At 38.1% G+C, this 23,841-nt stretch overlaps 1 pseudogene; it reads right to left on the bottom strand.

The window, feature by feature from the left end:
- Positions 1-267: 267 nt before the first annotated feature.
- Positions 268-23,841, bottom strand: part of LOC149224837 (C4-beta,C20-epoxidase-like) — a 68,643-nt pseudogene continuing 45,069 nt past the window's right edge.

Here is a 23,841-nt window from a genome sequence, read left to right on the forward strand (position 1 = left end):
TGTTTTTAATGTTATCCATGTAAGCATTAAGGGAGGGAATTGGAATTAATGCTTCCATGTCATGTGTAGTTGTCATTAGGGGTTAGAAGGAGTCAATCTAGGAGTTGGTGTTTCCTATGTGTGAGTTGTAGTTGTGTCATTTCTAAGTCATAGATCCACTTTCTTAGGATCTAGATTCATGGAAGTCTATGATCTAAGTCCTATATATTTGTAACCATTGCGAGGAATAAACATAAAGTGATTTGTGTGTGTCATAATGTGCTCTCTTTATTTTTCTAACAAGGGATCTCCTAGGATGATGATGAATGAATTGAGCAATAGCTTCACTTCCAACCAGTTTCCAGCATTATTTAAAACTTGAAGATCGCCCACCTCATCTTCACGTAGTATGGTAATGTTAGTTCCATTTGTATGAGCCAGAAAAGTAGTCGACCCGGAGGCTTCATCACATGGTTCTTCGTATTTATTCATACGGAGCCAAAGCTTCCAGTGCTCGAAGTGTGAAGCGTAGTAATTGCTCACTCCCAAAGTGGCCAGAATAATCTTGTGGATTCTGTCAGACAACTCCTTCATCCTCTCGAAATACTCTCGCATGACTTCGCTGCCATTATTAAAATATATATAGCAGTTGATCAATGATGTCCAGCTAGTTCAACAGCAAGAACCCTAAAACCTATTAGAAATACTAATACCCTAAATTTTGGGTAAGAACAATAAAACATTAAAGACTAAACCCTAAATCCAAGGCAAAGGTTTCAATTTCCATGAGGCCACATGAGATCACTGAACTCCTCTATCTCTTCAAAATCAGTCCCTATGCCAATGCTCTCGTAATAAGGACGCAGAGGTCGACGTAACTGTTGATCACAACTAGGGAAACCTTTTTCTCCTTAGCCTCCGCAGGGATCTTAAAAACGTCCCTAGAGAGGATTTCTACTCTCTCGATAAGATGGCATGGGATTCCATGATTGGTAAGCCGAAAACACCCCCAATATTCATGACATCTTTTGAATTCTGAGTGCAAGAAGTTTTTCTGATAGTCTTCATCAAATCCCTTGCCCGCCAGTTCCTCCAATTGATTGTGAGAGAGATCGAGGATAGGAATATATTCATGGGTATCAAGCTGATGAGTAGTTGTTACAGTGGCACCACATGAGGGGAGAGAATTTGGGATTGCAGAAGCCACAAGTGTGGTTTTTGGCAGTAGGTCTCTAATCCTTCACTTGCAATTGTTTCCAAGAGAGTCGCAAATATTTCTTTTGTAAGGTGTGGTTATATAATAAGAGTTTGTTGAGCTTTGAATATTTGCGGGTCTAGCCTGGCCAACCGTAAGTTTAGAGTGTGGGCATATTCTCACAGATGTGATAAAAATTTTGGTAAATATTTATTCCTGTCACAAAGTTGAATTTGTGAGCAAGAAGAGTCGTCATTGCATCTTTATTTAGTATTTATTCACAATAAGCCTACTTTTCCAATGCAAACATCATTTTTATTTTCGGATAAGGTTTTTTCCCGACGGAACTTGCTGAGTTACGTTACATATACTCTCTTTTTCACAAAACATATATTCTATTATGTATTTGTTTAATAGTCGTATTTTTGTTACATGGACAATGTGATTTACATATTGATTTTAATTAGTTATAAAGTTATTAAAGTTTGTTTGTTTTTAAAAAAAAAAATATTAAATTGAATATTTTAAAAATTAAAAAATAATTGTTTTTTTTCAATTAGTTGATGGTTATTTTATGTGGTTTTAAATTGAATTATATATATATATATATATTTTTGGTAAGTCTCATAACTCTGTACAACAAAATTCCATGTCATAGGTCTTCACCATTTTTTATGAAAAAAATATTAGCAAGATTAAAAATTTTAAGTACAAAAAAATAATTGTTTTTTTTCATTAGTCATAACTCTTTTTGCTTGTTTTTTCTATTTATGTTTATTGCCTTCTCATTTTAAATTTTCTAGTTGTAAAGGATTTCTTAATTAAATTTATTTTCACCATATGTTTACTGGAATGTTAATAGCTATAAACTTTTTATATTTGTTTATAATTTTTATAAAATTATCTGTTTGGAGTTAATAAAATTTTAAAAAGTGTGTCATGACTTTTTATATTTGTTGATAATTTTAATAAAATTATCTATTTGGAGTTAATAAAATTTTAAAAGTGTTTCATGCCTTAACAATAGAGCAACTAATATGGATAACTTTTGCTATCAATACCTTATTGTCAATTACCTTTTACTTTTTCAGTAAGAGGCAAAGTACATTGCATATTAGACTTCTTCTTATTGTTTTTTTTCCACATAGTATGTTTTAAGGGTAAACATTAATCATCAGTCAACAAGTCAATTATCAGTTCATTAATTTTAGATCATATCCATTGGATATCACTTTATTCTTATTCAATGGATAAAATATGGTAATATTTTTAATTCTTATTGTAATGTTATTTTACATAAAATGTTATTGAAATTTGTTTTTGGAATTTTCATTAGTCATAACTCTTTTTGCTTTTTGTTTTTTGTTTTTTTCTCTATTTTGTTTATTGCCTTCTCATTTAAATTTTCTACTTCTAAAGGATTTCTTAATTACATTTATTTTCACCATATGTTTACTAGTTCTAATGTTTTTTTTAACACGAAAGAGTATTACATATGTATTAATCCGCGCTAGGTCGCAGCAAAAAAACAACAGGAGATTTACAATTCAACTACATTGCCATTGATAGGCTTCATAAGCTGCAAACTGACTATCCAAGCCCATTTTTCTTTCAAAATTACAAAAAGCGATTGTGAAACTACATAATTACTAGTATAGGCATTACAAAATTGCCATAATAACAAAATACATTTAAAATTCAACAACAAATAGACATATTTTACAGACTAATCCTCAGGGTCAGCTGGAATGTTGAGATCGAAGTCAGCGGTTTCTTTTGCTGGTTGGTAGTTCTACATAACCAACTGAATTTGGAGGTCTTTGATCTTTCTTCTCAATGCATCTGCTTTTTCCTCTTGCTACCAGATTGTGTTTCTCTCTCGACATTCAACTACTGCATTTTGGAAGCCTCTCCTCTCTAATGTTGAAGACTCTTCTTAAGTTCTTCCATATCCACACGCAATTTGGAATGTTCCCTATCACAAGAACCAGAGGTGGTGGGAGAGGGTAGAAGAGGCTAGAGGTGGACACTTTTCCCACTTAATTTTGGAATGACCAAAAAAATTTCCCAAGCGAGGTTGGCAATGTACCCAAGAGCCACCTTCCTTGACGGTGAGATAAAAATGGTGTCGACAGATAATTGACGCATAGAGACAATTAGCTTTGAGACTTTGTGACCTTTCCCCATGAGCCAATTGACACTAAGGGGCAGGAAACCCAACGAAAATACAAATGATCAAAAAGTGGAAGGGCCTCTCATAGTGGGGCTCAACTGTATATTCATTCCAATTCTTCTCTCCTAGCCCGACCTGAGTTACCAGAAATAGACCCTCACCTAACTGGGGGAATAAGCTTCCTCCAACTACCAATATCATCCACTGATAGCCCAAACTCTTCCAAAGAACCATATCTCATATGACCCTTTGGACAAAGTTGAAAACCTTATTATTGTTGAGGTTTGGACAATTAATCAACAATTTATAGAGATGTTCGAATAGAAACCTCATGTATCTTTGAAAGACGACGAGCTTACCTATAGGATCCCACTTTGCTTCCATGATTTCTTCAGTATTTGAAACGACCTTCACTAATCTGATAATTACCCTATGAGTGACTGCAGTTAAGGATTTATTGAAAAAAGGTATTACAGACTCATGTGCTGGTGTGTGTTCTGTGTTATTTAAGCAACAAATCGATTAGATTGCCAATACATAGACATTTAAATGGAAAGACAATAGAGAAATACAGTAAGCAGACACAAAACACAAGAAGTTAATAAGGAGTTCACCCTATTCTCCAAGGCTACATCTCTAGTCTAGCTCTCAGTGGTGGCCTTATTTTATTGTGTCTTTAAGTAGAGAATTATAATGCAGGGACTCAATGTGAGTTCTCTTGAAGCAGGTTTTGCTTGGCAGGGTGGTTCTTGGATTCCCAAAACCACTTGAGTACAAAGACTTCTTCTTCCTACCAACTCTGTGACCTTCTGGTCTACAGTGGAAAGAACCCAATGTGGTGCTAAGTCCGGACAGATCCTCTCTGGGATGGCTTTAATATTTCAAGCTCTTCTGGTGCTCGATGCTGCATTTGGTCAGCTCGGCCCTTTGTCTTTTGTTGCTTTTGCTTCACTGTCTTCTTCTATTCTCTGTCTTCTGTCTTTCTGTGTTTAGTCCTCCTCTCGAGGTTCATTGTTCCACTTTCCTGTCTCTGTGTATTCTGTCTCCATTCATGGCTTTGAAACCATTCGTTCCAAGACTGTTCGGTTCCTCTTCTGCCTCCGTCGATTCACCTTTTGTAGCTGCGCTTCGAGTTCCCTGTTCAGCGTCATCATCAGCGCTTAGGGAGTGGCCACATGTCCTCCTCTAAATGGCGCCAACCTGCTTCGTTTGTTCGTTTCTTCGATTACATCGTGGAATGAATTCTTCCTCCATTGTGGCGATCAAACGGACTTCAAATCCTTCTAAATCGCGGCTCATTCCTTCGTCGATTCCACTTCCCCCATTGGGCATGATCTCAAGCATCTGATCTGGGTCCCCCAGATCCAACGCCATACGCACGTTTCACACGGTTGACTTGCTCGGCCTTTAACGCGCTATCAACAACAATTTTCTCTCACCTCCGCTTGCCATGCGTCGATCATTGAGTGGGATCACTCCAATTTCTCCAAAACTGCTTACCGTTTGAGGGCGTCCCAATCAATACTGCCGATTTGTGGAGCGTGGGTCCCGCCTTTGTCCTTTTAGCGCTTTTTGCCTTTTCGCCCATAGTTCTCTGGCTCCCCATGTGTCCGAGTGCTCAGGCTTCCCCCATTTCGGCCTGTTTCGCCCAACTATGCGCGATTAGGCACTAATTTTGCATCAAAAATCACCTCCTTTTCCCGATCCAGGGCTCCCAAGGGCTACTTTGACCTCCCGCACAGTCTCCATGGGCCTCAATCACCGCACTTTGATGGAGGTCCTCGTCGTTCCACGATGGCTGCCATTGCCACTGGTTTTGGGTGTTTCTGATCGCTGTTTTGGAATTCTTTGATGTTTGTCCAACCTGATACAGTCATGGTATTCCCGATAGTTCTTTATGGATCTAATTCGGATCACGACATTCCCATTGAAAAGTCTTTGGACCACCAAAAGTTGGTTTTCAAGCATCGACTAAGTGAGGGTATTGTTTTCTCACTTGTGCAATCTCAATCCACTTTGCACTGCTTGGCTTCGAACCTTTTAGCTCAATCCTGAGGTATTCCATATTTCCCCTGTGCGTCGTCCTTACCTTCCTGTCCAGCACTGTGTCTTCCTGCAACTCATTGAGATATTCAGGTAGCAGGTCATCAATAGAAGGCAATTGACTCTGCTCTTCAGGGTGCTCAATCATTGAAGGTTCAAACAATCTCAAGCAATCTGCATTTACGACTGAGTAGATGTGCATGTAAGCTAGTAGATCAAGGCGAAAGGCATTTTCACCAATCTTCTCAAGTATCCTAAAGGGTCCATACCTGGTAGGCTTTAGCTTTTTACCTTCACCTTGCATCTTGTCCTTGCTGATATACAGCCAGACCTGGTCTCCAAATTGAAAACTATGCTCCATCCAATGCTTGTCATGCCTAGCCTTGTACTTGGCTTGGCTCTTTTCCAGCTATTCCTGTACTGCCTGGTGCATCTCTTGGATCTGTTCAACGAACCTAGCTACCTTGTCCACATCACTATGTCCATCAACCATGGTATCTTTACCAAAGACAAAATCCAAAGGAGATCTTGGTGTGAAACCAAAATAGGTCTCAAAAGGAGATCTCTGTGTAGAAGAATTATTTACTATGTTGTAAGCATGCTGCACATAACACAAGTGTTCATCCCAAAGCTTAAGATGTTTGCTGTAATATCCTCTCAACAAGTGGATCACTGTCCTATTTACTACTTCTGTCTGGCCATCTGTTTGTGGATGAAAAGCTGTGCTTTTCTTCAGTTTGGTGTCCATCAGTTCCCACAGACTTGACCAAAACTTCCCCACAAATTGGGTGTTTCAATCAGATACAATGGAAGTGGGTAATCCAAAATGAACCAATACATGTTCAAAGAACAACCTTGCAGTCTGTTAAGCTTTAAGCTGTTTATTACAAGGTATCAAAATACACATTTTGCCGAACCTATCCATAATAACATATAGATAATCATGACCTTTCCTAGATTTAGGCAGTCCTCCAACAAAATCCATGAAAACAATTTCCCAAGGGTGAGAAGGAACTGGCAATGGTGTGTACAAGCCTAGTTTTCTGTTGTTGGGCTTACTTTTAGCACACATAGCACACCCTCTTACATATCTAGAAACTGTCTTGTTCATTTTCAGCCAATAGCAAAATCTTTGTAGCTGTGAAACTATTTTACTTATCCCGAAGTGACCTGATATCAGAGAAGTGTGTGCTTCCCTAATTATCCTTATCCTCTCAGTTTGTGGAATGCAAAGTTTCCCATAATGATATAAGAGTTGGTCCTTCATATGATAGTCCAATTCTTCTACTCTTTTTCCTTGACTCAAAGTTGCATATACATCTTTAAAGTCCATATCTTGAGCATATTGTTCAATGTAGCTTTCATGTAGTACATAATTATGCTTAGGTATGGTAGATGCATTTATAATGGGTCTAGATAACATGTCCGCAACATTTTTATGTATGCCCTTTTTATATCTAATGACTAAATGAAACTGTTGTAGAAAACCCATCCATCTGTAATGTCTTGATTGTTGCAGCTTAGTTTGGGAGTGTAGATATTGAAGTGGTTGATGATCAGTATGTATTACTGTCTCTTTGTCCATTAAGTAATGTTTCCACTTTTTCACACTCTGAACTAATGCATACAATTCTTTATCATATGTAAGATAGTTAACTACTGCAGGATTAAAAGTCTCAGAATGATAACATATGGGTTTACTGTGCTGAGTCAACACTGCTCCCATGGCATAGTCACTGGCATCAGTTTGGATCTCAAATGGTCTTTGTAGATCTAGTAGTGCTAGTATAGGTGTTGTACTAATCTTTTCTTTCAAGGTGTCGAAGGCTTTCTGATGTTTGCCTCCCCGCTGAAACACCTTATTCAATCCTATTAAAGCATGTAAGGGAGCTGCAATTGAGGAAAAGTTAGAAATGAACTTCCTCCAATATTGTGCTACTCCTAAGAAGCTTCTCACTTCTGTAGCAGACCTAGGTTTAGGCCAGTTCACAATGACTGCCACTTTAGAGGGATCTATTTTCAATTCACCTCCCCCTACTATATGACCCAAGTATTTTAGAGATGTTTTGCCAAATTCACATTTTGAGAGTTTAACATCAATTTTTTATCTTTTCAAAACACCTAGTGTCTGCTTAACATGCTTTAAATGTTCTTCCCACGTTTTACTAAAAATCAGAATGTCATCTAGATACACAATAACAAAATCATCAAGAAAAGGTCTGAGTACATCATTCATTAATCTCATGAAAGTAGTAGGAGCATTAGTTAAGCCAAAAGGCATAACCAACCATTCATACAATCCTTGCTTTGTTTTGAAAGCAGTCTTCCATGCATCTTGCTCTGCAACTCTGACCTGATGGTATCAATTGTACAAATCCAGCTTGGTGAAATAAAGAGCTTCCTTCAATTGATCTAAAAGATCATGTATGCAAGGAAGGGGATAACGATTTTTGATTGTTATCTTATTCAGTGCTCGGTAGTCAATGCACATTCTCCATGATCCATCTTTCTTTCTCACCAAAACGATTGGTGACCCACATGGTGATGTGCTAGGCCTAATGAAACCTTTCTCGAGCAACCCTTGCACCTGCTTCTTGATTTCAGCATTCTCTAAAGTAGATAACCTGTACATTCCAATGTTAGGTAATGGAACATCTTGCTGCAAAATAATATCATGTACTATTCCCTTTTTCGGTGGCATACCTTTACGTTCTTGAAACAAGACATCATACTCTGAAACAACCTTTTCTATATCAGCCTACTGTTCAGCATTACACCCCTCAAATACATTGGTTTTATCAGGTTTCTTTTCCTTTACAACCATTAGTAAGAATTGTTTGCATGAATTTATTATTCTTTTCATCTGCCCTGAGTTTATGAGAGTATAATTATTCTTGAGCTTATGAGCTCTTACAAAGTATTTGATTCCATCTTTAACAAGCAGATACTTGTTCTCAGCTCTATAGAAAATAGCCTTTCTACCATACAAGTAAGGACTTACTAAAACATTTCCACATATATCCAAAGGAATTATGTCTAACTCAACCTCATCTACAAACGCTGACCCAAAAGAAAACTTGAGTTTGCACTGTCTAGTCACTTGTAGTTGTGCTTTATTATTCAACCATCCTAATGGGTATGGTTTCTTGTGAGGTATAGTTGCTAATCCCAATTTCTTTACAATTGCTTCAGAAATCAAATTTAATTGTAAGCCACTATCAAACAAAGTATCAATCTTTTGATTTTTGGAAATAACTCGAAGATTGAAAAGCTCATGTCTTTTTCTCTCATTTTCTTCATCAATAATAGTTTGAGCAAAATTACTAGTAAATGCTTCAGAATTCTTACCTTTTATACCTGTGGCTGCAATATTTGTTTCATCTCTTGATTCTGACCCCAAATCTTTCTGAATAGCTGCAATAGTCTTCTTCTTCTTGCCCTCAGACTTCTTAGGTCTCAGCTCCGGATGCAGAATCCAACAATGCTCATCATCATGCCCCTCCTTTTTACAGTGAGTGCATGAAGCTTTGCTTTTCTGTGCAGTGTTAGCCTTCCTTGCTTTCCACTTCTACTTTTTCTTCTCCTTGCTCTTTCTTACAGTGGGCTGGGATGGTCCCCTAACTTCTGGATTGCCATTCTTTCCTCTAGCTTCTAGATGAGTAGGTTGTACAATTACCTCATCTATACTAGTGGGATTAAACATGAGGATGGTATGCCTCATGTCGCTGTGTAGATCACTAATGTACTTCAAAAGAGTCTCTGGTGAGTCTAATGAGATACCAAACATCAATGCTCTCTTTCTGAATTCTTGAGTATACCCTTGCACACTTTGCCCTTTCAACTGTCGAAGAGTTTGCCAACTCATCATGGCTTGTTGCATGTAGGCCAATGTATAGAATTACTTTTTTATTGCAGAAACAAATTCACTCCAGACAGAGATGGTCTTACCATGTCTTTTCATATCAGCTTCGGTTTTGCCTTCCCACCAAACCAAGGTAGTGCCTCCTAGGCATAGGCTTGCCAGCTGAATCTTACTCTTGTCTGAGTCTATGTTCCTTACCCTACAACACACATCAATTTGTCTAATCCAATTTTCCAACTTCTCAGCATTTAGTTCTCCATCATATATAGGCGAATCAAACTTAACATCTAGCTTGATCAAAGATGCTTTCTTATTATGCACAGGGCTATTAGGAGGTGTGAGAAAGCTTTCCTCTTTCCCTTTTCCTTTTGAGTGGTCATGGAAGTGAGACTCATCTTCTTCTTTATCTTGTTTAGAACCTGATGAATCTTCAACCTTATGCTTTCTAAAGTCCTTATACATTTCTTTTACAATAGAATTTATAGCTAGGAAACTTTCTATGAATTGAGGGTCTGGCCACACAGAACCTTCCTCTGACATTGTCTTCTAAGGATAGACTCTCCCAATTTCAGGATTAGTTTTCGCCAACTCTCCTTCTCCTAATTTGAGCTTTGATCTAGTGAGAATTCAACTGCTAAACCAACACAAGCTTGTCTAACCTTACAGCCTAAAGCTCTGATACCACTTGATCTGATAATCACCCTATGAGTGACCGTAGTTAAAGATTCATTGAAAAAAGGTATTATAGACTCATGTGCTGGCGTGCGTTCTGTGTTATTTAAGCAACAAATCGATCAGATTGCCAATACACAAACATTTAAATGGAAATACAGCAGAGAAATATAGTAAGAAGACACAAAACACAAGAAGTTAATAAGGAGTTCACCCTATTCTCTAGGGCTACATCTTTGGTCCAGCTCTCAGTGGTGGCCTTATTTTATTGTCTCTTTAAGTAGAGAATTACAATGTAGGGACTCAATGTGAGTTCTCCTGAAGCAGGTTTTGATTGGCAGGGTGGTTCTTGGATTCTCAAAGCCACTTGAGTACACATACTTCTTCTTCCTACCAGCTTTGTGACCTTCTGGTCTACAGTGGAAACATCCCAATGTGGTGCTCAATCTAGACAGATCCTCTCTGGGATGGCTTGAATCTTTCAAGCTCTTCTGGTGCTCGATGCTACCTTTGGTCAGCTCGACCCTCTGTCTTCTGCTGTTTTTACTTCACTGTCTTCTTCTGTTCTTTGTCTTCTGTCTTTCTGTGTTCAGTCCTCCTCTTGGGGTTCACTGTTCCACTTTCCCATCTCTGTGTATTCTATCTCTATTCATGGATTTGAAGCCATTTGTTCCAAGACTGTTCGGTTCCTCTTCCGCCTCCGTTTATTCACCTTCTCTAGCTACACTTGGAGTTCCCTATTTGGCGTCATCATCAGTGCCAAGGGAGTGGCCACATGTCCTCCTCTAAATCGTGCCAGCCTGCTTCGTTGGTTCGTTTCTTCAATTACATTGTGGAATGAGTTCTTCCTCCACCGTGGCGATCAAATGGACTTCAAATCCTTCTAAATCGCGGCTCATTCCTTCATCGATTTTGCTTCCCACATTAGGCACGATCTTAGCCGTCCGATCTGGGTCCCCCAGATCCAACGCCATATGCACGTTTCGCGTGGTTGACTTGCTCAGCCTTTAACGCGATCAACGACGGTTTTCTCTCACCTCCACTTGCCATGCGTTGATCGTTGAGTGGGATCACTCCAATTTCTCCAAAATTGCTTACTGTTTGAAGGTGTCCCGATCAATACCACCGGTTTCTAGATTGTGGGTCTCGCCTTTGTCCTTTTAGCACTTTTTTCCTTTTCACCCGTGGTTCTCCGGCTCCCCATGCGTCCGAGTGCTCGGGCTTCCCCCATTTCAGCCTGTTTCGCCCAGCGATGGTGCTAATTGCGCATCAAAAATCACCTCCTTTTCCCGATTCGGGGCTCCCAGGGGCTACTTTGACCTCCTGCGTAGTCTCCATGGGCCTCGGTTAGCGCGCTTTGACCGAGGTACTTGTCGTTCCATGTTGGCTGCCATTGCCACTGTTTTTGGGTGTCTCTGATCGTTGTTTCAGAATTCTTTGTTCTTTTTCCAACCTGATACAGTCATGGTCTTCCCGACAGTTCTTTATGTATCCAATTCCGATCACTCACCTTAAGCATATGGACCTTCACACAAGCGAACCATCTGATCCATACCAGGGGAAGTAAATTTGGCTCTCTCTCTGATTAGTATTGAAGTTGCTTGATTATTCATGCTACGGACCCAAATACGAGGAATGGTTTGCTGCGTGCCCATACTTAACATTTCCTCCATGCCAAGTGGCCTTACCTTCTTAGGATTTTTTCCTCGTGTCGAGAGATGATGTGGGATACTACTCAGCTGATGCCATATGGGAAGGGAGAGGGGGCACAAATAGAGAGGGAGGATGATGTTGAGGTGGGGAGGATGATGTGGATGGGGAGGTGGAGGGTGATGAGGAGGCTGGAGGGGAGGTCAGGAGAGGGAGGGCAGAAGGGGGGTGAAGCAGAGGGTGATGTGGAGGCGGGGGGAGGGAGAGGAGAAAACTATGAGCGAGGGTGAATTCAATCGACGGGAGGAATGGAGAGAATTTAGGGATTATAAAATCCTTTCTAACATTATTTTCTGACTTTTGGACAAGATCCTTGTTGGAGTAGATGAATCTTATCATCCAAATAGAATTTTTCATTTAAAGGCTTAAGGGATGCGTAAATAACCTTCAATTCCATTGACCATGTTATAGCCTTCTTTCATTTGGAAAGCCATATTGGCTTGAGTATCTGATTCCTTATTTAGTCCTCTTAGGATGTGGAAAAATTGTAGTTTCACAAATAGTGGTAGCATGCCAAGTGATCTCTTGAGAATATGATTAAGCTTGTTATTCAAGATTGAATATTTAGAGCTCATGTGTTTTATGACCAAGAGTGAATCACCCAATATGTTCATTTTCTTAATTCCCTTTTGATGAGGTATATTGAGGCCAAGATATAATCGATAGTCTTCTGCTTGGTTTTTGGTCTTCTAACCCAAGCCCCAGGAATGCCAATCAATAATTATTCCTTTGGGAAGTTGGAATGTTAATAACTATAAGATTTTTATATTTTTATAATTTTAATAAAATCCTTAGTTTGGGGTTAATAAAATTTTAAAAATGGTTTCATGGCTGAACAATAGAGCAACTAATATGGATAATTTTTGATATCAATAACTTCAATTCTCAATTAATTTTTAGTTTTAAATTACTTTTGACTTTTTTCATAAGAGGAAAAGAACACTGCATATTAGACTTGTTGTTATTATTTATTTTTCCACCTAGTATGTTTTAAGGGTAAATAATAATCATCAATTAGCAAGTCAATTATTGGTCATTAATTTTAGATCAAATCCATTGGATATCACTTTATTCTTATTCAATGGATATAATGTAAAGGTAATTAACCAATCATTAGATTACCACGTGATGTGTTTGGATAAAATGTAAATGCAATTAAACAATCATTAGCTTACCATATGGTGTTTAAAATTTGTCAAGAACTAGGTATCAACATTAATCTTGATTAAACTAAAAGATTATTATAACAATTGCATTGATGTTTTTTTTGAAATGGTTATGTTTTATAAAGCACTATTTTATTTTTAAATATGTGGTAAGATTTTATATTATTACGCAATACATTCATAATGTGTAATGACATTTATTCATTCATGAAGTGACAAAATATAATAATGTAACACTATCATTTTTAGGTACTCGTGTATTGTATAAGTTGAAAATTTAGTTATTATATGAAAATGAGATTCACTTTGTAGTTAATGTTGTAAACAATCTATTTTCCAATACTGAATATTGGAGCTATAAAAAATAATGGACTTTCTACCTACCAGAATTATCACACAATATAACTACTTCGAGTGGAAGCGGAAGATTCTACCTCACTTCAAAAGTAGAGGCATGCACTGGATAGTCATGTAAACATATATTAAAAAAAATTTTGTGGTTGAAAAATCCAAAAATTTCAGCCACATGGATGAGACCTTTGGTCTCCTCTGCTTCTCAATTTCTCCATAATTATTATTTCTTGTCAAAGCGTGCACCATGCCAAAATCATGTTTGGACCACTTTGGAGACACTCTTTCAAAAGAAGGATGATATGTGGGGTCACACCAGTGAAAATGAGCTCAACTCATTAGATTCAAACAATTTCAAAAGAATTCAAAACTTCTTCACGGGATTCAAGGCCTTGTTACTCTAGTTGAAAGAATGTTGAGTCAACAAATCCAAGAAATAAATCCAATTAGTTATTGTCATATTGTTAAAATTGGGTCTAGATTATGCTATATATGTCTCCACTTTTACCACATTCAAGCTTCCAATAGGAGAAACCTTGAAGATTCCCATACTCAATACTTTTGTTGAGTCCCTAATACATGAGCAGGATAAGCTCATTAAGATGGGAACACTGAAAAGTTCCAAATCCCATGCACTATATGTGCATGAAAGGGGTAAATTTATCTTGAAATCTAAATGGAAATTGAAAGGTAGAGGGAAGGTAAGAGAACTAGATCTAATAAATAGTAGAAATCCCAAACCTTTAGATAAATCTACTAGATTGAAGGAGAAGAAGGGAAATAAGGGGAAATAAAAATGTAGCTATTTCAAATGTTGTTACCATCCAAAATCATCATGCATGATGAAGACAATTGATCTCATGGCACAAACTTTATGACAAAACAACCTTGGTGACTACATTCTAGAGAGTGCCAAAAAGTAGGGAGAAAGGGAACTTGAAACAACAAGGAATGAATTAATTCCTATTAATTCTTCTCTTGATCCATGGATCATGGATTATTGAGATTCACATCACATGGTAGCCACAAAAGATACTCTCTCATATTTAAAACCATAAGGTCATCCTCCTATTCTCATGGGAAATGTTTCTCCAATAGAGGTAACTTAACAAGAGAGGATAGATCTTGGAGATGGAAGTTTCAAGAATGTCTTGCATATTCTGAAGCTTTCAGTAAATATTATCTTCATGTGTCAAATGACACATAACATCACCGAAAATAGATTTCAATTCACCCTATATTTGGTGATCATATATGACAGGAAAGATAGCTCTAAAATTGCATTGGTAAGGTAAATCATTAATGTCATCTATACAATTTTTATAAATGTGTTCCTCAATTAGATTCTAAATTTCTACTGATGCATGAAAATTATCAAAAAATAATTTTCCAAGAATGGTTTGGACACTTAAATTTTAGATACGTGCAACAACTTAGCAAATAGGGGATGGTCAAAGGCCTACCTGCCATAGAATTTTCTAATGGGGTTTGTGAAGCATGTTCGCTTCAAAATAATTTGCAAGAAAAGAAGGAAGGATTTAGAATCTCAAAGAAAAGGTATTATTCCCAAAAAAGAGGAAGGATTTAGAATCTCAAAGAAAAGAATATATCATTTTTTGAAATCTAGATGGTGTATAGGAATATAGGCTATTGGTTCTTTCAAAAAAAATCTCTTCATTGATAGGATTATCTACTTTGAAGAAAGTCCCCTACATGAATCTGAGGAACAACATGAATTTTTTTTTATGCTCCCTCATGTAGCATATCTAAAATATGATGCATCATGTCATTCATATCATATATTAGATATGAGTTTTGCAGTTGATTTAGAATATCATGGGTATGCATATGAAGATTAATATTTTGAACCACTTTCGACAAAAAATTGGTCCCTCATGAGTGATCTCTTGTTTTATCCTACCACAAAATCTCAATTTGAAGAAGCACCTCCTGCACCCACAACTACATAACCAATTATTCAGATGAATTCTACACTGTTCTAGCATTGAACCATCAAACATATGCAAAAGATATATGGAATCATTTTTGGGAAGTAGTTATGGATGAGGAGTACAACTCCCTCATTAAGAACCAAACTTGGGACCTTGTTCTTGTTCCTTCAAATCATAAGTAGGTCAAATGCAAGTGAGTCTATTGGAAAAATAAAGAAACAAATGGACTTGTGAGCATATAAAAAGAAAAATTTATAGCGAAAGGCTTTCACCCAATTGATGGCATTGATTATGATGAAACATTTGCTCCAATGGCCAAAATTGACTCTATTTGGTTAATTATTTTCATTGAAGTAGCAAGAAAGTGGGAGGTTCACCACATGGATGTGAGGAATTCATTTCTTCACGATGATCTCAAATAGGAAATTTACATGGAGTAGACACAAGGGAAAGTAAAGAATTCATCTTTAGTTTGATGACTTAAGAAGTCTCTTTATGGTCTTAAAAAAGCACCTAGAGAATGCTATGATAAAATGGATTCCTATTTACTCTCTATACATTTCATTTAATGTAAATTAAATCTAAATTCTTATATGCTATGAAAATTTGTAGATGATCTACTAATCCCGGGCAGTTCATCCTTAGAAATTTTTGCAGTCAAAACTACTTTGCATGATGATTTTTCCATGAGAGATATGGCTATACTACACTTCTTTCTTAGACTAGAAATCAAGAACAATGATTTAAGGATCAAAATTCTTAGTCTGATCATGTAAGATATATCTTTTCGCTTTCACATGATCGAATGTAAGCCAACAACCACATCTTTCTCATTAGGAGCACAACTTGAGGATGGAAAGGATACATCATTAGCTGATTTCACAATGTATAGATAGCTTATGGGGAGTCTCCTCTATCTCAATTACTCTCATCCATATTTCTCATATGCAGTAGGCAAAATTTCCAAATACATGCATGAGCCATATGAGCTACATTTAAAACATGCCAAGCATATACTCAATTTTTTTTGGAAAAAGTAACTATGTTAGGTCTTCAATAATGTACTTGACTCATTATGTAATGTACTTGTCAAAAGAATAAATAAAAGAATTTTTATTATTATTAATGTGACTTATTAAAGCTTGGGTTTTATGCATGGGTCAACATTTTTTAGGTCAAAGTCCCCATTGAGGACTTCTAGGATTTATTCTGAGTCTATATAGTTATTGTACATTTAAATAGACCCTTCTTGGGTTTTTGAATCATGTAAAAAGGTTTAGTATTGAGACAAATATGAATTATGCAACCTCCACAACATTTTAGACTAAGGGAATATCAAGTCATCCTAAGACCCTATTCAACCCCACAAGAAGCCTATAAAAGGAAGGATATTGAATTCATTTGGAGCATCACTTCTCATCTTCTCATCTACTGGACATAAGTGAGAAAATCCTGTTGTTGGGAAAAAGTGCGAAGTGGATAGCTGGGAAAGTCTGTTGCTGGGAAGCCAAAGTGAATGCAAGTTTAGAGGAATCTAAGGAGAAGAGAAAAATCAAAATTTTGGTGGTGGTATCACTCTGTTTTGTGCTCTAGATTGGGACAACAAAGTATTCCAAGTTGGACTACTACCGAAAGCTGTTGGTTGCTACAAGTTGCTTCATAGTCGAAGTTTCTGGGAAGAGGTCAATCTTATGGAGGCTAGCCTGGTGTGGAGGGAAGATCTAGTCAAGGTCTAGGGTGAAGAATCTCAAATAATACTATTGAAAGGAAGAATTACTTTGACTGGGTTTTCCCCGCGAGGGGGATTTTTCCCTAAAGTGTGCCTACATCTTGTGTCTATTGTTTTATGTATTATTTCTTTTGGTAATTTCTTGATGAACTAAAGAAAGAAGATATAAAGAATAGTAATAATAAGAAACATCAAAAGTAATTATCAAGATCGAGAAAATATTTATTGCCTTTCTGATTTTCCAACATGGTATGAGAGAAATGTTGACGAAAGAAGAAAAAGGAAGATCTATTCATAGGCACTATCTTAGGAAAGGAATCTATCATATTCAAGGAAGATGTCAAACTCTATCAAGGGTGAGAACAAGCTTGAAGGAGCATCTAACTTCAAATCCTGGAAGAAGAGGATTGACCTAATCCTCGAGGAGAACAAGGTATTATATATGGTAAAAGGAAATGTAAAGAAGCCTACCAAAGAAGCCGGTGATGGCGAAAAAGTGAAATTCAAGGATCTAGAATTGGTGGTTATGACTCTAATGGTAGAAGGGATAAAAGATTATCTTGTCCCATTCATAGCTAACATCAATCATGCTCAGGATATGTATGAAGCATTGTCGAATATGTTCACTATTAATAACATTGGTCAAGTATCAAATTTGAAGAATGAGCTTAGGAATACAAAGATGACAAAGGAAGATACTGTGGCAACCTTCTTTGAGAAAATATCTATACTCAAGGATGATCTTCTGGCCATTGATGAGATTATTCTAGACAAAGAATTGGTGATCACTTATATATTAGGATTGCCACCCTGTTGGAGTGCATTTTCTTCAGGTCTCAATAGTTGGAGAGTAGCTCCCACCTTTGAAGAATTGTGGGCCACATGTAGTCAAGAATAATTAAGGATCTCTATGGCTCCCAATCTCGAAGAAGTATCAAATGCTTATGTTGCTCATCATAAAGGAAAGATATCAAAGGGACCAAGGAAGAAAGTTGACATGTATAAGATAGAGTGTTATCAATGTCATAAAAAGGGTCACTACAAAAGCGACTGTCTTGAGAATCCAAGGAATAAGAAGAGAGAAAGAGAACAAGCCAAACTTGTTGAAGGAGACTCAAGGAAAGTCAAGCTCGAAGAATCTTAAATTAGGGACTTGCATTATTAAGTCCTTTTCTTTACATAACTTGTTTTATATGTTTTACAATTTATAGGTTTTTAACATATCTTTGGAAAATACATTTTTTTTTTGTATTTCTTTAAGTTTGTAGGTTTCCCTCAAGCTTTGGAGGAAACTCCCAACAAATCTCAAATATTTGCAAGAAGAAGGATCTCTCAAGACAATTTTAATTAAGAAACAAAGGTATGCTTTGAATTAATTGATTGAAAGGATTACTCATTGGATAATATATTACTAACCTTGACTAGCAGTATTTAATCATAGTAATTCTTGTTCGGGTGATTCATCTTTTGATAAATCTACCCACCCCACTCTTATCTCATTTGCTAAAACCATAGAAAGGTTCTGGAAAACCATAATTGGAGGGTATCTTGTTGTAAATGTATGAAACCCTAAGCTGATTAGGGATATTTTGAAATTCCAGTTGAAGTCTTATTGATGAAGTCATGTTTTTTATTTTGATGTGATCGAGAAATCCTAACTTGTTAGTATTGAGTGATAAGGTATGAAATGCCGAAACCTTTGAATTTTAGTAATATAGGGTTTGTTATGTTTCCACATTGGAATCCTAGCACATTAGGGTTTAGTGGAATATATGTTTCGGCCTTGGAACCTATTGTAGTAGGTACAACCATCCTCCAAAATTTCACCTTAGCTTTGTTTTGGAGCCTCCCTACCAACCATCCTTAGTAGCATGTATTGCATTGCCCAGGTACATATGCTTTCAGCTGAGTTTCTTTGTCTTATCATCTTGTGTTCGCTAACTTGTTTCCCTTTCTCCCGCAAGCTGACCTCTTGTGGCTTGGTCTTCAACTAGCTCTTGTGCTGACTTGTTCTTCAACCATTTCTTGTGTTGTCTTGCAACTTGCTTCACACACTTCACTGTTTTCCCATATTACTGAATCCTACACTTACTGATTGCATGTATCTTCATTCACTCGTGTCTGCACCCGGCTTTGCACATGCATTCAGTACTTACTGTTTTCAGTCGCCCATCAGCAGGTTTGAGCTGCCTTAGCCCGGATCTTGCCTTGCCTGGCTTGCACTGCACATTTATGGGATGGAAGGCCTTGCGTTTCTCCAAGGAATTGTACACAAATTGCCTCACACTAGCCACCCAGGATGTGCTCTGCACAATTCTGAGAGGCAGTGCCTCAGTTGGCCCCTGAAATTGCAATGCAATTTTCCCAGGTTGCAGCCATGATGACTGAAATTGCGCATTGCCCAGTTCCAGTCCTCAGTAAGCCAATTTGGACTATGCTATGTATTGTTTCAATAGTCAATCATCTCATTGGTGGTCTGGACTGTGCTCCGCCTAGTTCTAGTAGTCAGCCTCCTAGAGAAAATTGCACAAATTCCCAGTCAGTCACCTAGGTGTGTTGCATGTCAGTCCTCAAGTTGCTTTTGGTTTTTAACTGAAATTTTTATTTCCATGAGTGTTGATCTATCTCCAGGTATCACAGGTGTTCATCATTCTCTCAGCACTACAGGTACAATGGCCTTCAAGAGAGCAGGATCAAAGGACACCATTGAGAGCGCAACTGAAGATGTGGTCGAGCAAGTGTTATGAGCTTACCCATTTATGAAGAGAATAAGTTTTTCATAGCCAAGGATATCAAGATAAAATGGCAGGACATTAATGACATATTTTCAGGTTCTTTTGAGGAGAATCTGGAGGAACGCAGAGTCTATGTCAATATACAAAAGTCTGGCTTGTACCGAGTTGCATGTAGGTATCTCGATTTTCCATGCACAGACATGATCCACTGGACCATCTCGCATACTGATCCAGAAACAATGGTTTAGAGTAGTGTCAGTCGAGCATAACTTGCTACCTTCAGGGCAGATAAATTTTAGGAGATGTATCACTTGCTACAGTCAGTGAACACAATGGATACACCCTTAACCAATCCCAACAATAGTGAAAACTCAAGAGACATATTGAAGAGTTGGGTGAGAGAGCCATCTAAGTTCAAGACAACACCCAACCAGGTATACAAGACAAAGATATTGCAGAAGACTTATCAGTTCTTGGTCATCTTTGCATGTCACTTATATGGCTAGGAGAGTACCGAGACCTTCCCGCAAAGTTGGGTTATTGTGTTGGATCAGTTGGTGAACGAAGGAAAACCTTTCAATTGGTCCAAAATGTTGGCTCTCCACCTAAAGGGGAAAATAACAGATGCCTGGCATCCGTCCAAGGGTCAGCAAGAAAAGCTATTCAAGTCCACCTACATTCTTGATGCAATCTATGCCTGTCAATAGTTCCTTGGCTTGGGTTGGGCATGGACACCTTCAGAAACCTCTGTGCACATCTATTGCAGGTTGGTATCCAAGTAAAACTTCCGTGGAGTTATACTACAACTATCAGACCACATTGTCACCTTGGTGTACAAGATGATCTTTGAGCAGGATCTACCTTGCATGTCATAGTCAACGACAGAGGAATTGGTTAACATAGAAAATTGGTATGCCTCACCCCTTGGCACATTTATTCGGATGTACAACATAAAGAAGGCTTTTCATGTGTTACCAAAGTTTTCCATGGACAAGCTGGTTATGAAAGAGGTTGCATACCACATCTTGACAGGGTTGCCAGCGAGACTGCACAGGAAGAAGAAGGCACCTTGTCACGCTCTTCCTTTGCGGATTGGATTGTATGAGATCCAGAATATCAAGCATGTTGAGGCCGAGAGAGAGGAATTCAAGAGGTTCACCTTTGGCACTAGAAGTTTCAATCCATATGACTCGCATCGCTTAGTGGAAGACCATTGTGTGGCAATGTATCATCCTTGGATCCACAGGGCATGTCATTGGCCTAAGGAAGACCCATGGAGATATTGATATAACTCCTCAAGGCTCAATGAACCAGTCAAAGTCGTTGTAGAATGGTTAGCAGTGCACAAGGCAGCAACGTCTCAGAGAGGAGCAACATCAACAACAATAGGGGTAATAGACCTGCGCATGACAAAGGAAAAAGGAATTTTTCCAACAGCGCAGAGGTGGAGAGAAGATGCAAGTTCCAAGTAGACCCACTCATATTGAGAGAAGCTTTGGAGATTGAGGCAAAGAAGTGACAACACAACATAAGGATTGTGCAAAGGCAGAGGGTGAAACAGAAATTAGAGGAAGGAGAGAAGGACTTGTAGGACACGAAGCAACAACTAAGGGAAGAACAAGAGCTGCATAGAAGGGAGAAGGAAGTGTAGCATGCAAACATTGATGAAATTGTGCAAATACAGGTTATTGACTCATCAAAGCTGGTAGATAGAAAATAGGGTGAGCATTCGCAAGATCAGGACTTTTCTCAGGAGATTGAATAGATGTTGGAGCAGATGGACATGGATGTGGAACAACCAGAGAAAGATCAAGATACATACCTCATGCCCAAGGACCAAGAGGTCACTTCACCAACTTCACCAGAGCTGGGAGTAGATAAAGTCTTTAGTGATCAAGGAGACACTGAAATCCTTGAGGACAATCTGGATGCAGATGTGCACAACATATCCTTTGACAAGTGACAACATAGAGTTGTGAATCCGCGCAGTGTGCCCACTATGGATGTCCATGTATATCTTCCATATTTTCAAGAACGAGTGATTGTTTTCAATGTGCGCAAACATCTAACTACATTGGATGATGCTACAAAGGCATATGCCGAAGCCACCAACTCAAGTGTGAGATTCTTCATAGTTGCGAATGAGCGCATGGCTAAGGAATTGCAAGCGGCCAAGTAGGGAGAAGAGAAAGCTATAACATCCGCCAGAGCAGAGTTGAAGAAAGCAATACTTAATGAAGTATCGTCTCTCAAGGAAATCATGCAGAAGCTGTAGTTCAGGTTCTTCACCGTACATAAGTCAGTTGTCCATATTAATGGTTTGTAGCAGCGCTGTGCTAAGAGAGCACGCATCTTGACAGGAATACACACTGCTATCAATCACATGCAAATATGGACAATGAGGTACAAAGGAGCCTTGTTGTACCTTCCAAATATGATGAATCCAAAGGCACTGGAGTTGAAGGCATGCATTCGGAGTCAAATCCAGAACTATGCGAAACTCTCACAACTTGTCACCAGCTTGCAAGCTTCACATGCATGCGTGTTCAGGAGCATGGATGTCATTGTGCAAATGCATGTGATCCCATCCATTGGCATAGTCACTGAGATGAAAGAAAAGAACCAATTATGACTGGAGATGGACATGTACTTCAAGAAATTGATGCGCATAACCACCATCACAGATTTGTAGATGAGCACAGACATTATGCACTAGTATGTCACTGGTCCAGATGCACTCATGACCATGATGCACATGATATAGGACGAGTTGGAAAGAGGTTCCAAATAAGTGTACTCAGATGCAACGAAGGCAATAGTTCACTTTCATAAGGATGTCACCACGGAGTACGCGGACATCATAGTAGACTACCAATTTTGGCATTAGTTCGCCACCGTCGATCACTAAGAGGATGCCGATGAGTTAGTCTTCCCATAGTTGTCTGAGTCTCAGTGATGTATTGTATGGATTACTTAAGCCCATTTTTGTCTCACATGGGTACATGTACAGATTGTATTGTAAACATGTTGTAAAGTGAAAGACCAAGTGTAAATAGTAGAATGTAAATAGTCATGTGTAAGTTAAAGAGTCATGAGGGTAGTTGAAGAGTCACAAAGGGGAATATCAAGGGTTACCCCACCCTTTGTTATATATAGAACTTCATAACTCATTGTGAAGGATTTTGGGAGCAAATCTTTTGAGAGGTATAACATAGGGAAGGGTTGGAGTGTATTGTAATGAGCATTGGCTTCTCCACAATGCAGAGCGAGTACATCTCTTTGGAGGAGTAGGTGATAGTGACTGTAACATTCCACTATGGGGATAGTGGTTGTCAAGGTTGTATGTATGATTGGATCTTTAACTCTTTTAATATAATAGAGCCAACACGTTTCATGCATATATTGTTATTGTAGTTCGGTTATCCTGGTTAATCTAACAATGTATGTAGTTGTAATTTACGCATCTATGTATGGACTATTTTGTATGTGTTTGTATGATTCTTATTGAAGCGTGTTGTTGGTATAACTCATCACTTTGGATTTTTGGCTATCCTACTTTCCATCTCGTGATGTCTTTCATCTCATGTTTTCCCTTTCAAGCTACGTGTTATCACAAGCTTCTGAGGGACGCACTTTTCTCCCATTTTGTGTGTTAGACCATTTCATGCACTTTCCATGAGTTGTCACAATCTATTTTCAATATTCATACATCTATCATGGATTTTTTATAGTTAACACTCCAAAATGTTTGTCCAACATACATACCTTTGAAGTTGAGAGGGATTTCTTTGATGACTTGTCAGAAATCATGTATGATGGTGAAGGTGAAGTGGCCTCGCTTGAGCACTTAGATGAATTCCATGCACTCATGGAGAATGTGGAAGGTTTTAATGAGATAGAGGTTTGTATGTTGCTCGTACACACACATAGTGAATACCCATTGGTATGGTGTCACACATTGCCTCCTAATTGCATGCACTCATTCAAATAGTTCAATGATCTAATAGAATATGTTTTTCACCATTTCGATCCTGAAGCACTTGATAAGAAAATGTTACAACAATGGAAGGCCCCACATAAATCTCTAATGGAATTTTTGGAGCGCTTCCATCTTCTCTCTTTTGAAGCTCTGTAAAGTCAGATGAAATTCCAATATCTTATGGATAGGTATGAGTATGTATGCATCAAATTTCTCTGTCCAAAAGTGAGGAAAAAGCTCAAACCCCGCTCAACATACTTCGGTGATGGAGCTACCCAATCATAGGTGGACACAA

The sequence above is a fragment of the Pinus tabuliformis genome, chromosome Q, assembly GCF_031772625.1.
Source record: "Pinus tabuliformis cultivar Carrire ecotype Pingquan chromosome Q, CPIR1, whole genome shotgun sequence".
NCBI classification, from domain to species: domain Eukaryota; kingdom Viridiplantae; phylum Streptophyta; class Pinopsida; order Pinales; family Pinaceae; genus Pinus; species Pinus tabuliformis.